This window comes from Opisthorchis viverrini, assembly GCF_000715545.1.
Source record: "Opisthorchis viverrini unplaced genomic scaffold opera_v5_107, whole genome shotgun sequence".
Lineage (NCBI taxonomy): Eukaryota > Metazoa > Platyhelminthes > Trematoda > Opisthorchiida > Opisthorchiidae > Opisthorchis > Opisthorchis viverrini.
The window spans coordinates 840,695-851,908 of NW_008751763.1; positions in this window are offsets into that span (position 1 = coordinate 840,695).

Sequence of the window (11,214 nt, forward strand, 5' to 3'; positions counted from 1 at the left end):
CAACTGCTCTTCTTTCGGAATTAATTGACCGACCTAAGCATTCATATCTCGCGGAAGGATTACAGTGTCCCTCCTTCTTGTTAACCGAAGCAGTCGTGGTAGATTTTGATAAAAACCCGTCCTTGGTTTCAGAACTGCAGTGTCGAAGTGTGCGCTGATGCGACAAATGAATACCACTTACCGCATCGAATTGTATTGATCTTACCTGAGGCAGACGACCGCACAGCGCAAAGACTACTGCTTACTGGGATCTGGTCCAGTAAGGCGCTTTCAACCTTGGGACTGAGTGCAACTTCCACACCACAGGTATCACGATCCGTTGCATCAGGATCATCAGATAACCGGAGAGTGAAATGTGAAGACCTGTACTTGAGCTTGAAGTCTTGTATGTGTGTTTCGGAAATACAACATACATCGACAGAAGGGGAGCAAGGTTTCAGGAAGAGATGCTTGTTGCCCAATTTGACACAGAGTACGGACATGAGGGGTTGAAGAGTGCGTCAGATCATTTGAGGTTAGTAAGTGATTAATTTGGTTTATTCTCCTAGGCGATGGCTTGGACAGTGAGTATTGGATAGGAGACTGGCAGATGTTTTGATCGCAGTGCAAAGCTCGATGGGTGGAAAAGGGGAAGGCCAGTGTGCAAAGAGTTACAAGGATGAATGGTACTGCCGGGTTACCCAAGCCGAACAAGGGGGTTGGTTGAGGTTTCTCACATTGAGCCTTCGAATTAAAAGTCTGACCTACAAGACAGTGAGAGGACGTCGGATTTTGTTTTGGGACCCTGCCCCCATCCTCTGACCCAAAAGTCTGACCGCGAGGCAGCATTTGTTGGGCTTTTCTTAGGGTACCCCTCCCAGGTACAGTGACTCAATAGTCCGACCCACTTGACTGTTCCGACTTGTTCCGAGGACACGAGGGTTAAGTCGTTACTGTCGAAACAGCAAGCGGCTTGGTGAAGTGGACCATCACAACTAAGTTACTTTGCTAGATTCATCTGAGTCTCCCGTCGAAACCAAATTCTGTTCAATTTTAGTTCGAGTGAAAAACTTAAAAACTTGAGAACTGCGCATTGTTAATGGGCCCTCAAAATGACGAAACCTGTCTTCGGCTGTCAGAGTTTTTTTCAGTAGCATTTTATTTGACGTGTTACATCTAGGCACACCTACGGATGCTTTGATGTACAGAAAAGCCTAAGGTTGATGAGACCGACACCTCACGTACGCGGGCCATCAAGAACGGTAGAAATCCCCCACGTGTGACGAGTTAGTCACATACGACTGTATGTCATGTTCGTTGATATCACCGGAGAGTAAAATACTAATAACTTGGCATGATAAACCATAATGTCAAAATCACATCAATGCAGATATGTAAGCCAAGACTGCGGGGCACTGCCCATTACGTCTGATTAAATGGGAGAGGTTTCATCCCAAACGAATATATCACCTGGAAAACTAAAATGGTTTGACTCATCCAAATTATCTTGGGGCTTCGGTGCCGGATACTTGTTTTGGCGACGCCATAACACATTGAATGTTCCATCCGGCTGTATTTGGAGCTTCTCACTGACTTTGAGTGGAACGGTCCAAGGATTCTCCTCATTCCAGTAGTGCGTTGTCTTACTGATCCGGAGATGTGTCCGTAGGACTGACCCACTGTCGGTGATGAAATAATCTAACCAAGGGCAGTTGATCAATGTTGTTGGAATCTCCAGTTGATTGGTCATCTTCACGTTTCACGCAACGAGATAAATTTCATGGGGATAGTTAAGGAAATAACAGTGAGTGCAAAAGATAACCATATCCATGCAAAGTATGAATGTCGAATAAATACTGAAGAATCATTACAAAAGTGATCGGTTATCACGAATAAATCCTCCGCGACATCAGAAGCAAATAAGAATTTAGGTCAGTGTGATGTTTTATGTAAATGGCTGCATCATGACGAGATTTTAACGTATTCAGAAGACAATGGATGTCGTTTTCTTTGCTTCTCTATAAGTTATCATCTCGTAGTTTGGAGATTGGCGCAACTCTGTTACAAGCGTTTCATGCGTCACAGGGATTGTACCTTCATGTAAAGTCAATCTACGCTGAAAAGTCTATAAGATGCATTGTTCTTGTTGGGATTCATTGGCAGTAAGCATCTCAAGAACCTCTGGAAGGAACCGCAATCTTCTAGTTAGTATTCGAACGCCACAGCGCTGTAACTCGCACTTAGATTTCGTCACCACGCGTCAGTCACCCAATGCAAGTGCTCTGATACCGACTGAATCCTCGAGCGATTGCCTGTCAGAAAGAGGTCCCACTGGGTTCTTTTCCAAAGCAGGCTACATCATAAACAGAAGATTCAGTTGGGGTTCACTTGAGTCTGTCACTATTGCAAACTTACATTGCTGATGGGCGTGTATGGTTTGCAAGTAGTGGGATGATTTGACAGTTTCAGATGAAATTCTATTCCGGAAGTCAAGTAGTGTGGAATTAAGTTACTAAAGAAGAGGTCGCTGGTTCGAATCGTCGTAAGAATTAGTGAGGTGATTCCCAGGGAGAACAAAACAGTTTGAAAATTAGTTGTGGCTTTGCAGAGTACTAATTTATTCAAACCTTTCGAATGTCCGCATTACCGACAACCTAGAATAATTTTGTACGCAAAGATGACATGTATGGCCGTATTCAACGAATGGCCTCTAGTTTAACTCGGTCATTATTCAAGTAACCTGTCCCATTCACAGACCTGAAATCACCCAAAAAGACTCCTTTTCATTACAGGGAGACCTTGGTTTCCATCATGGTGACGGAATTGCATTTAGAAAACGATTGAACGTGCATTTATATTTTGTGGCACATGAAAGAACTGGGTAAAATAAGAAGAAAATAGCGACGAAAATCACAGTTGCAGCTTTAGAACCTGTTTGTAACGAGTTGCGTTCATGAGCTTCATTTCTACGGTCAGCATCAACAAATGGATTCAACCGATTAAGCTAAAATCTGTCGATAAATACTTTGTTCCAAATGAAAGCTCCTGGTTTAAAAATACGTTTGGGGGTGCTTTACGCAATCCACTTATGCACTTGTCACAGTTCAGTATTCGAAATAACTAGTTCCTCTGTATCAGCAGGGTCAGATTCCTGAAAAAAACCCAGAACGTCCACAACTTACTTGAAACTGTCAGCTCTATCAAAATCGCTTCAGGAAGGCTATCAATTTCACGGTAAAGAAAAGTCAACCAATCGGTGATAAGTGACGATGACTGATGTGACCTAGAAACAATGCCAGTCAGTCAACCAGTCAATATCGACCGAACATTCCTGATTCAAGGTCTAAAGTATACCAAAAAATACCACATGCCGTGTGATTCTACACTCGATTGTCTGCAGTAAGGCCGTTACGTTCTGATTGGGTGAGCGATTTTCGTAAGTAAGGTTCTGGAGTAGGTTTGTTCAATCACTTTACAACACCGTAGCTCGTTTTGTTCGCTTCCTTATGTTTACCTTGGGGTAACAATTAAACGTTAATTAAAATTTATGAGCGAGGGAAAACTTCATCAAGCAACTGAGTGTTACTGCCAGAACTTCCATCTGGAACACGAAGTTCAGTCAAAGGTATTATTTTTTAATTGAAACGCCGAAGTTTCCTCTCATCTTCGTTTCCTCTGGCTAATCAGAGATATCAATCGATTCCATACTTTCTGGATGCATTTTTCGCCTTCATGGTCTTGGTAAGAAACTTCTGAAATTCCAATGGAGATATCAGCGTGTGTCACCTGCTTCTTTGAGGAAAAGCTGATTTTATAATTGTTCTGTATATGTTTGGAATAACCAGCATATCACGGATCTCCAAGTTTTGGCTTCCACATGACTTACAAAACCATGTTGGGAAGACCTTTCTATATCCTAACAAGTAGTATACTTGGGTATGTAGCACAGTCTTGACAAAGAGTTTTCAGCTAACGCCCATTCTGACTGCGCTTTGAAAAGGTTCTGCGACTTTATGTTTTGCGACAGGTTTTCGTCTGCTCACCTGTTCAAACCGATCGTTATCTGTAGCGAAAGGCCAAGCCTCGTTAATAGATCAGGTCATCGTCCAAACGAAATTGGAATTTGTGCCCATTTGTGCCCACAAAAAGTAAAAAAAATGTAGCGTTTTACGGTACCCAGAATCTTTCTTTTAAAAACATAGATTAGGGTAATTACATGCAACCACCCTCAATAATTACTTCTCATGTTGCTATTAATTCGTGCTCTCTATAGAAAAATTAACATTTGTATGTTCAATCTGACTGAAAAGAAAAATGGCACTTACCAGTTCAACGAAAGCAATTCTAATTGTCTCGAGTGCTGCCTGATCACATATACTCGCAAAATGCTCTAGCGCGAAGCTGGGCAATCCATCTGCAGACCCCTCCGTCTCTAGGATTGTGGTGTTTTTCAAAATGGATGCAAAAGGATTGGCAAGTGGAGAAGTTTTGATGAATTAAAGTTCTACTCAGGGCAAACAAAAGTGTTCAAAAGCTCGAATTAGGTTCGCTCTCATTTCCTGCGCTCCCAGGCTTGTGGTTCACGAATATTTATTAACGTGACCACCTCTCGCTGGTCGGCTGGCCGCCAAACCTCGTGCTTTGTGTTAGTCATCGCCACAGTTGATTCGCCTTATGTTGAGATTTGCTAAGGCCTTGACTGCACGGTGACCATTTCCTACGTGCGTTTTCCGTGTGTTTTCACGCACTCATATTTGCGAAAACACTGAAAAAGAAGATTTATCCATCGCTTGATTTGGCAAGGATAACTTCTATTTACTCTAACCTGGTTGGCTCTGTCTTGTGCGTTTCACTTACGTTATCTCTGGATGAAGGATGGTGCGTTACTGTCCACAGTAGTTGAAAAAATACGCCATGAAGAGCTTCTTGTTGACAGCCGTTTTAACGTGACGGACATTGCCGAAGGCATCTGTTAAGACGCCCAATCGCTCTGCGTTTGAAACCATGAGAAGATGACTCAAAGAAATCGAACATTCCAGAGCTTACTCCTCTTAGAGAACTGCAAACCAATTGTTCAACAGTTTGAATCAGAGTGCAGTTTTCGGAATTTTAGCTCATTGTCGCTTGCTACTTTTATAGTAGTTATTTTATATTACCAATTGTTCCTATATAAGTCTCGTTCCACGACAAATGCACGTTAGTCTTCGCCTCCTCTGCCGTTGTGGTTCCATCGGTCCCGCTGCTTTTGAGCGCAAGCAGCGACCTCTCCAACTACTACTACCACCGTTATTATTCAGTATATCGACTTAACTACTATCGATTCCCTTGTTTTATGAACCTTTTAGATCTTTCATACACATATTTGCCGTGAAGTGGTGCCTTCGCTCAGGATTCCCTTGACAAAAGTCTTGACAATAACTTACTATTTTGCGCCCTTCGCTGTGCCTTGCTGATTGGCAATAGAGACGAGGAGTTCGGTTGTTCACGTACCAACTTCCACTGATGTATGATCTTCATTTGAGATTAATCTCTTCGAGGAGACTTATTTATGCTAAAAGGCCGAGAAGCACTGCACAGCTGGTTATGTATCATCCTCATCGTGAATCATGAACAGTAAGCGTCCTGCGAAACTCCAGTAGACAATTTCGAACCTGCCACTTTCCGGCCAGCGTTGACCACGTAACCGTTCGGTCAACCGTAGTGTGATCGGCTTTCATTTGGACAGACGCGATATAGTACCACCCATTCTCTAGTTAGAACTACAGCAACCCTAGCACGTGGTCACTTATCGACTGGCATAACTCCTCTAGCGACGGCTTCTCAGATGGGAGTACTAATCATTTTGCGAAATAAGTCTCCTCCATGCCACTTTTAAACTAATTGATTGTACTGTGATGAAATCATTTAGTTGCTATTTCATTTCATCAGTGAAGTCAGTCTGTGTTGAAAAGCCTGGAAGCACTTTACAAACGTTTCTGTTTCATTCCCATTGAAAATTATCAACAGTGGTTATGTTACGAATCTCCATGGCGTTTGGAGCCTGCGACTTCCGGCTGGTATTGTCACATCACTCCATAAGGTTGAATGGACATCTCCTATTAGTTGCCGGGACATCGCGATTTCAAAACCCTCTTCTGGAGTTGCGTGAGATGAGTAATGCTGACTATTCCCAATAGAGATGAATGAGCTACACAGTGCTTCGCGGCTTTTCAGCGTGGATTAAATCCAGTTGCAGGACGAAATCTTCGTCGAAAAATCTCAAATTCCCTCTAACTTATGACAGATGCAAAAGCATTGGCACATTTTTAAGCGTTTTAACTGTGTCTGTGCAGTTGTAGAATTTGCCACCCATAGCAAAGCTGCAGCTGGAACACAAATACGAAAGTTTTACGCGCATTTAAGGTAATAATGACTGTTCTCGTTGCATACACGAGAGATTCAGCTGGGATTCAGATGAATTTCCAGGATAACAAATAGCAAAGCTGCAGCTGGAACACAAATACGAAAGTTTTACGCGCATTTAAGGTAATAATGACTGTTCTCGTTGCATACACGAGAGATTCAGCTGGGATTCAGATGAATTTCCCAGGATAACAAGTTGGTATTTGTCGGATAACGCAGTGACTCACGTCTCTGACATCTTTTACTGATGGCCTTTTGTTTCGTCTCATGAAGTTGGTGGGTTAGCCAACTCGTGGTAAATATCTCCAGGCTTCCACCATTAATGTACACTTGCATATTAAACGTTTATTCACGTGTGTATAAAAGTACAGGCACCTGTGACCTTAAAACAGACTACGTGGTTGAAACAGATTTTGAACAGTGTTGTTCTAAATGTAGCCCACACCTTGCAAAAGTGTAATTGGTGTGTGACTGTTGAAGATCTCAAGGCAACATAAGCTGGAATTCTATGCAAAGTCGAACTTGACAAGACATTATGAAGGATGTCTCCATGGTTTCATTGGACTATCTCTCCTTTTTTGAGGTGATTTCACCGGCTGACCAAACTCTCATTTTCTCGAGAAATTTTCCGGGTTTGGAGGTTGGATGAACACGCTGAGTACTAAACAGAATACATTCTGACCCGTTCACATCTAATTATAGTGTCGTAGAGTATCACATGGTAACAGAGGAACAGAAAGATTTATTCCCTATCACTCAATCAATTACTCGATAAATTGGGGAAACCCTTTCGAATAATCTACATTCGAATACAAAATATCCTTACTAAAATAGTCTTCATCGCCTGGGTCGCCGAAGAATTCTGTAAATGAAGCAAACTGATGAGTGTTTAGTTGCAGTGTTATCGTAATAAATTTTGAGTCAGCTCACTGGATTTACCGGAAGTGACAATACTTTATAACTTTATAACTTTTGAGTGTTCATTTAGTTAAATTTCTTGCGGCCCAGTGAATACCATACTTCGTAGAATAGCGGGCGTGTTGTACTTGCAAGAAGAAACAACCTCAGGTAAAGCTTTTAGGCAAAACTTCAATGGTAGATGGAAATCATTCATGGCCTGAAGATTTTTATTCATGAAAATAGTGAATGATGCGACTCATGTGACCCACTGTTGCCAAAACGCGAGAAAATTTGATCGCCTCACGGCATTTCAGTCAACTTCCACAGATGCGATGAAATGTTACATTTTCCATGAAAGGAGTGCCACTAAATTTTCTGGCCACCAGTCCCTTGATAACTGGGTCGTTAAAAATAACGACCAAAATAATGTAACTGATTATGAAATTGTGCCCCAATGCAAATTACAAAGCGATTGACTGGATTATGTTAGACAGTGTTGTCTTATCCTGTTTAACGAGAAGACTTGTGCCCAATCACATTCCCCGCTTAGAGTGGTCGGTAAGACAATCGGTAATTCTCTTCATACATGAGCCGAAATCCCACCCACGCGGAACTCACCGTTAAAGCCTTCGTGGTGTGCAATTTCTGATCGTTGAGTGCCGTATTCTGATTCGGTGTCAGGATTTTACGTTGGTCTGCTTTTCACTGGTAAACAGGACACCAATGTATGCCTCTTCGTTTGACCGCTGCCATCGATTGAGCCTCCCAAAATATGCCTTGTCAACAGGACTTTAAAACAGTAGCTGTTCGAATTCTGCCTTCCTCTGTGGATACTCTCTAGAGTGTTACTTTTCTTTAAATATTCTGGGTTACCCGCGGCCGGTGGCTTTCGTCTGCTCCTTTTATGGTTATTCTGTAAGTGGCTGTGACCCGACAAACAAGATTCTGGCTTCATCTCATTCAATCCATATCGCATTGGCAACCTGTTCGGATGGGTGACACCCAGTATGACCCCGGTTGAATGATCAAACGGAACGAACTCCAGTTGACTATATTTCGTGACCTTGGAGACTGACCTTCTGAGAGGTATTGTTACGCAGAGCAGTAGAGTGTCCCTTTCGGAAGCTTGCTCTAGGCAGGCTTACTGTTAATTCTCCCCACAGAAGAGTCTGGTGTGTACTTGCCTAATTTCTGCTCCCAGTCCTAATAGAACTGATTTCAGAAGGCTGTCCAGGAGTACGTGCACGCTTTTAGAAACCATCAACCACTTCGTTGCATCAGCCGCATGTTTGTGGAGGTAGTTTGTTCCTGAACACAGGATGATCAGCCATTCATGAATGTCCTCCTGTGGACACCACAGTTCTGAATCTGTCCAGGAACTTAATCTGTTGCGAATACTTCTACTTCTTTTTTGAGTAGGAAGTCCTTTAGTAAAAACAAATGGGCTCAGCAGTACAAAGTGACATAAACTAACCCTATACTGTTTGCAGTACTTATTGTGGGACCATCAAACAAAGCATACAATATTGGGGCTGAGTAATTTTTTGTTCAAGACTTTGTATGGAGTTCAAAAGTTGTGAAGAGCATTCGGTTTCTGGTGGTTGTGTTAGGACTACTCAACTCCAATAATTGTCTACTCCAGCTGCTTCTCAAAACACTTCTCAGAATCCTAATTAGGATTTCTGGAATGCATGCTGTCTGCTAGGTCATATTTGAATTGACTATGTCAATCCACATCTTAACTTACCCTCAACTGGAAGGAACTTTGCTTGGGACTGGTGAAATAATCTGTCAGCACTCACTTTCTGTGTGCCTAGTCGAAGTGCTGATTCCGCGAATTATGATTCAGATATCAGTGTTTAAAAACCCGGAGTTCAAACACATTTTTACCCCGGGTGGTTGTCGCGTGGATCGGCGTGTCACAATCACGATCTTGATTTTTATGTTTATCCTCCCTCGAAATGAAATGGCAATAAATCTTGCTTGCAGCCTATAGAGATATAAACTGCTATGACTGACTAGCACAACCGTTGTCCACATCAAACACATCTGCATTGTGTAGACGTAATACATTACTCATAAGGTTTCTGGAAACTTTTAGACCGCCTATGGCCCGTTTCGTCCTTCTAGAGGTTCATCACGTTGAAGCAGTCAATCAGTCTTATGTTCCACTTGAACTCGAATTGCATGAAATGGGCGAAATTCACCCATTTACGTACCAACTTGGTTTAGACGAGAGGCTCATTTGGAACCAAGCTAAATCTCTAGTTTTTGGTGTCATTAAGTAACTGAATGTGTTGCACCTGGCCGCATCATGTTTTAATTGGTACGACGTTCGAGATGTCGCCATACATTAGGAACATCACAAACGAGAAATTCAGAGATTCAAAACGAAATCAGTAGGCAAATGAGTGTATTTCGCTAATATACCCACATTCAAACAGTCCCCCCTCCAAGTTAGATATGACTAGTCAGATGTTTTCAGTTGGAAATGTAAGCCATTTGCGAATTTTAATTCTTCATCAGTCAGTATGACTGAATCGTCGGTGTGAAAAAAACCTCAACTTGGCCTTACAAGTTTTTTCTAGGAGCATTGCTGCGAACGGTCCGAAGCACCCCAACCGATAATAATAATCCGTTTGGATAGAGTGATGGGTGCCAACACACGACCACTGGTAATGAATATCCGAGTTAATACTCCCGACTGCATTTCTGAAGACAAAGGCTTAAATATTGCAGGGAGTTCTGAAGCCCTCCGGCTAATGTAGGCCCTCTCTTGAGGGCCTAGGACGAACCCAAAGTTAGACTTTTCAGACTAATTATCGCACCTTTACAGCATTGTTGTACGTTCACTACAAAAAGGGAACTTGAAAATTGTCATGAGGAAACTTTGTTTACCGTAGACAGGGCCAAACGAGTATGTATAAATGGAGTATTTGTTTTCCCCCTACGACCGTTTCAGCAGCTCCACAAATTGCAAATCCGACTTCCCGCTTATTTCTGGCACGTCAAGCCCAGCTTTGGGTATCAGCGCATTCGCTCGCATGTAGGTTAGACCGTTAGCCTCAACCATACGCATCTGTGGAAAACACTTATGGGAGCCAAGCTGAAGGTGGGATAACATGTTTCCAACCTATTAAGGAAAGAAAAACAGCGAATTTAAAGTTAGAAGAACAATAAAAGATGTATTCACAACCGGTGAAAACTAAATTTAGTAGCAGGTAAGGTAAAGAGTTTAAAACGAAGATCAAGTATTAACGGATGATTTTTAGTTGAAACAAAACTTTTTTCATTAACTACTCCAACGTCTTAGGATATATTAGTTACACTAGTGCTGAAGCCTCTCAAGTGACTAAAATAATTCACGGTTAGATTGCCAGCTATCCTGACCATCCCGCGCATTGTGACTTCGACACAAACTAGCTTTCTGTGTGGATGTGAAATTGCGCAAGAAGAGTTCCTCTGATTTTTACATCACACCAAATTCTAACCTGTTTGCAATCGTGATTCCTCATAGGTGAGCACCAAAATGGACAGGTGAGATAATCTGCATATCCTCTACTGCTCTGTTGGGGTACCATATTTTCACGCAGGGTTAAGCACATGGACAATTTATGGTGCAATACGCGTGCACCTTTTATTTGAGGGCTACAGCCGTTTAGTAATCCTAAATAAAAACCACTTTTATGTTTCAGTGGTTGTTCATGAGGCATAGAAAAATGGGACAGTTGACATCAACCGGGCTTGTTCGAAAATTAGCGACAATGTGGGTTTCAAACTGAGTCAAGATGGACGATGTCATCGGGACCTCGTCCGAAGGAGGATTCAAACGCAAGGACGCCCATGAATACCGATCTAAAGTCTCTTGAGTTTTTCAGCATCCTCCTTGAAATTCCTGCTAAAACGCATGGCTTTTCAAGATACATCTTTGTT